This window comes from Heteronotia binoei, chromosome 5, assembly GCF_032191835.1.
Source record: "Heteronotia binoei isolate CCM8104 ecotype False Entrance Well chromosome 5, APGP_CSIRO_Hbin_v1, whole genome shotgun sequence".
NCBI classification, from domain to species: Eukaryota; Metazoa; Chordata; class Lepidosauria; order Squamata; family Gekkonidae; genus Heteronotia; species Heteronotia binoei.
The window spans coordinates 40,586,567-40,591,689 of record NC_083227.1 but is presented as its reverse complement, the minus strand read 5'-3'; the positions used below and the strand labels follow the sequence as shown (position 1 = coordinate 40,591,689).

The 5,123-nt window shown below is 39.7% G+C and overlaps 1 non-coding gene across 1 annotated transcript; it reads right to left on the bottom strand.

Moving 5' to 3' along the window:
* Positions 1 to 4,750: 4,750 nt before the first annotated feature.
* Positions 4,751 to 4,823, bottom strand: TRNAV-AAC (transfer RNA valine (anticodon AAC)). The gene has a single exon. It is a non-coding gene; the product is annotated as a tRNA-Val (tRNA).
* Positions 4,824 to 5,123: the final 300 nt, after the last annotated feature.

Here is a 5,123-nt window from a genome sequence, read left to right as displayed (position 1 = left end):
CACACAGGAAAAACCCTGAGGGAAAAAACTGGGCCCAGAAGGGTGAAGTCCAACAACTTTTTTTTTAAACAACACTAACTATCTAACAACTAACTAACTAACTACCCTAAGAAAACAACAAACAGGCTATATACAACAAGAAAGATAATCCTAAGATTACTTTACCGACCAGGGACCCGAAAAGAGATCCTCTCAGCGCAGTGGTCAGAAAGGAACTGGCAGGATCCTCGCGCTGGCGCCAGCAAGCATGCGTACTGGGACGCCTGCGCATGCCTGCTGGTGCTGAGTGCGAAAAAATCCCGGGCTTTTTAGGTACCGATTTGGGGATTGGCGCAGGCACTCTATCCCATGAGTGTGAAGCACAGAGACCACGAAGAAGATCAATATAAATTGCTAAATGAAGTAAGTAAATACCCTTTCTTGTTACACAAGTCTGTGATTAATCTCAGTTTTTTAAAAATGTAATTTGTGGTACTTCAGTCATGAAGGGAAGATGGATCTTTGCCCTGCTTTCCTACAGTGAGTATTCCCCTTTCTCAGCTGTGTTACCCCTGAGGAGAAAACTTGTATTCAATTGTCAGTTTTCCCCCAGCAAGGGGATTTAAAAAAACAAAAACAAAACAGGAATGGTTAAAAGTGATATGAAAGTGAGTTTAAAGTGAATGATGCTGTTTAAACTCCCCTCATTCAAGCTGGTTGTCCCTCCCTCCCTTCATAACAGTGTGCTGCATTCCATACAATAAATAAAAATATCATTATAAAGGATGGTACAACTGCATAATGCATGAATGTGTAAAGTTAAGAATTACCCAGCTTCAGAAGATCTCTTTGTTTATGCATGAGTCCCTGTGTGAAACAAAAAACAAAACATTACACCTAGGTTGTGTCCCCAGCTTCAGTTAACCATTGCCTATTGTAAGCATTTTCCAGATACATTTTCCACGGATACATGCCAAAGCAGAATCTGGGAGTTTACTTTCCTTTCAAGTGGTAAGTATGAGCCTAATATTTGGGAGGCTTAGATTCCCCAGCCCATAAAAAGAAATGTGCTGGGTGAACTTGAGCTGGACACACTCTCAGCCTAATCTACTGCACTGGCTTGCTTTTTGCACACACACACAGGCATGTGGTATCAAGTTGAGGGGAAGAGGGAGGAGGACCCAGTTGCCCTTGGAAGAACTGCATAATCAGCCCAACAGAACACACAAATGCAGAGAGTAGCAAGGCACAAGAAATCTCATATCTTGAAGAAAACTTTGTTGGTCTTAAGGTGCTGCTGGTCTCAAACTTTGCTTTGCACACACAGAGACGTGTAGCAGCAAGGTAAGGGGATAGTGGACCCAAGCAATGAGGGAGTGGGATTTGCATGGGAAAAGAAGCTGCTCACAGCCCCTAGAAAAAGCCAGTAATGTGGTGCTGCTGATTGCACCCCAACACGAAGCAGTAAATTTTTAATGGGGGTAGGTGGAATCACAGGGGCTCTACCCATGGGCTGGATCAGACCTCAGTGGGCTGGTTCTGGCCCATGGACTGTATGTTTGGCACCTCTACCTTAGAAGGTGCTGGAACTCTGTATAATGAAATACTGCCACAGAGAGAGAGAGAGATTTTCAGCATCATGTAATAGAGTTGTCTTTGGTTTGCAGCAGTTCCTGTATATGGCCATTAATTCCACTGGAATGCTGAATAAAGCCCATGATCACAATATGATAACTGCTATGGGGTTCTGAATTTTATTTTACATAGTAGGTTTTCTAACCTTCTGGGTTAGAGCAAAACATTAAATCAACCCCGAGACCCATATATCATTTAAATTAAGGTCTTAGAAAGTAGAGTTTATGAATGTCTGGTAGTCCAAACTTGGGTTCTTTGTAACTGTTGCCTCCAATGCTTGCACATATGATCCAAGATTCTCAAGTTTCCTTGCCATTAGTAACAATTTTTAAATTAAAAAAATACGTTTAAGTCTTTGTGCGGTGAAAATGAATCATGCAAATGCTTTAGACAGTAAGTTGTGTTCATTTCTGTAACACGCATCAGTCTATGAAGTATTTCACAGGGCTGCTACAATGAATTCCACATTTGCTCATCTGTCACCATAAAATGTTGCTCTTGCCCTCAAACGTAGCCTAGGAATCTTCTTTCTCCAAGGGATGGGCAAGAACTGGGTTTTTGTGGTTTGGTTTGTGATTTGTGGCTGAACCATGAACCAATAAACCGTTGCAATAAATAAATGCACAGAGGTGACGGATTATTAATTTTCAATGGAAGCTCTTTAAGTACTGTAAAGGAAGGGGAACAACTTTGGTAGATAAAGTAACAAAAGGTTAAAAATCTACATAACAGCCTAAGGTAAGCTTACATAAAATATCAGGCAGCGGCACCCACAACAAACATACAGGCTGACAGCTAGGCAGCTAGCCAAGTGCAGACAGGTGTGAGGTTAGCAGCTCTTAGATATATGACCATTTATTTGAGTATTAGCTAATACATAAATATAAACCCTTAAGTCAATGAAGTGAATGGTTACAGATTTTCATGGTTAAATGCTTCCATAGCTATATATGTGTCCTTATATTATTATTTATTACATTTGATTAATCGCCCTATCCCAACTAGTGCCAGGTTCAGAATGATGTACAACAGTAAAAAATACATACATACATACACACACACACACACACACACACACACACACACATATATATATATATATATGATTCTAGATATGCTAAAGATAAATTTGTGGGTTTTTCTAACAACCAAAGTGAGTTCGATAATACATGGCCCAAACGAGAAATCGATTAAGAAAATATACTTTATTGTTGCAAATGAAGATACAAGATGAAATTGTAAAGGATTGTATGATTAAATGGGCTCAGAATATAGGTCATTATATTGATTTGGATGTTTGGGAAGAATTATGGAAGTTAATTTTAAAGAAAATCTGTATACAATGTTTTATAGATGGTATATGACAACTGAGAAACTAGCCAAGATTTATACTAATGTATCTAATAAGCAGGACTTTTTTTTTTGAGCTGGAACGCACAGGAACGCAGTTCCGGCTGGCATGGTGTCAGGTGTGGCCTAATATGCAAATGAGTTTCTGTTGGGCTTTTTCTACAAAAAACCCGTGTGAAACAATAGTGAAATCAGGGGTGTGGCCTTATATGCAAATGAGTTCTTGCTGGGCCTTTTCTACCAAAAAAGCCCTGCTAATAAGTGTTGGAAATGTAATTATCGGAAGGGAACATTTTATCATGTATGGTGGTCCTGTGAGGCTGTGAAAAAATATTGGAAAATTGTCCATGAATTATTGCAAAAGATATTGAAAACACAAATTCAATTTAAATTGGAAGTATTCTTATTGAACATTTTTTCAAAAGATTATCCAAAGGAAATAAGACATTTGATGGCACATATCATCTCTGCAGCAAGGATTTTAATTGCAAAGAAATGGAAACATCCAGAAATGCCAAATAAACAAGAACTGACTGAAAAAATACTAGAAACAGCTGAAATGGATATACTTTCATCTTTCTTGAAAGATAACAGTACATGAGATAAAAAACCTTTGGAATCCTTTTTTTTATATGGTTTGATACATAGATGTAATCCTGTTTCTTACATGTAATACTAGTAGAAAGAAACTAATTATTTTGATTGATTTATACTTGTCTTAAAATATTATATATCATAGGTAAAATTGTGTTATGACTTACAGTTACTGGCTTGCTTTTTATTTGAGATATGGGCTTTGCTGATATATCTGTACATGAAATATGCAGAAATATAATAACGGGCTTCTTTCTTTTCCTTTTCCCTTCCCAACCTTTGTTTAAAACTCAATAAAATATTTTAAATGTAAGATAATAAAAATAAAAGCTGCAACCATTGCCTTAATCCCTGTCATCATGGCAGCCCATACTATGTCTTCTTAGATGGCTTGATTGTGGTAGAAGGTACTGTCAAGGCACAGCTGATTTATAACCACCCCTCATGGGGCTTTCAAGGCAAGAGACTTTCAAGATGTGGTTTGGCATTGCCTGCCTCTGCACAGCAGCCCTGGACTTCCTTGGTGGTCTCATAACTTGTGCCAATTGCTTTAAGCAAGCCTGCTCTTTAGAGGCATTAGTTTGCTTCAGAACCATGCTGGGCCCACTTTTATCTATGGATTCTCCTATGGGTGACTTCAATGGCAACCGGAAAAAGCCCACAAGAAAAAAGTTCACAGAAAAAACCCATGATCACAAATGCTCACAGGAAAAAAGCCCACAAAGAAAATGCCCACATGGAAAAAGCCACACAGAAAAAAGCCCACATGGAAAAATACCATGTAAAGCACCATAGATGTTTATAATTGTGGATAACCATTCACCTCCATTTATGAGAATGAATAGGTATTACCTATATTTTATGTTGTTTTAGGATTAAAATATGTCATATTCACATGCAACAATTTGGGGTTGTGATTTTATCAAGTATAATTAAATAATAATTTTGCTAAGTTATCTGTATATGTGATGGGATGCATATGAACATATGAATCAGACCCTTGGTCCATCAAAGTCAGTATTGTCTACTCACACTGGCAGTGGCTCTCTAGGGTCTCAAGCTGAGGTTTTTCACTTCTATTTGCATGGATCTTTTTTTGGAGAAGTCAGGGATTGAACCTGGGACCTTCCGTTTACCAAGCAGATGCTCTACCACTAAGCAACCATCCCTCCCCTAAATGAAAAACCATAGCTGTTTCTGCCCGGTTTTGAACCAGGGACCTTTCGTGTGTTAGGCGAATGTGATAACCACTACACTACAAAAACCCATGGCTTGCCCATGGCTGGTGTGTGGGAGAGGTGAGGTAGGTGGCAACCTGGGGTGTCACCTCACCTACAGGGCACTGATGCGTCCCCTCTCCCCACTGCTCTCACCTTCCCAGGTCACAGAGGAAGGAGAACATGCCCCACCTGGAAGAGAACGCACTCCTCCCGGCTGCCCTCACCTTGAAAGTGAGAACAGATGAATGGTGCGCATTCTACTTCTCCAAGCTCAGCTTCCCTTGCAGGCGAAGGCCAAGCTCAGAGGAGAAGAATGTGCCAGGTTCTGCCTGGCCACTCTTGCCT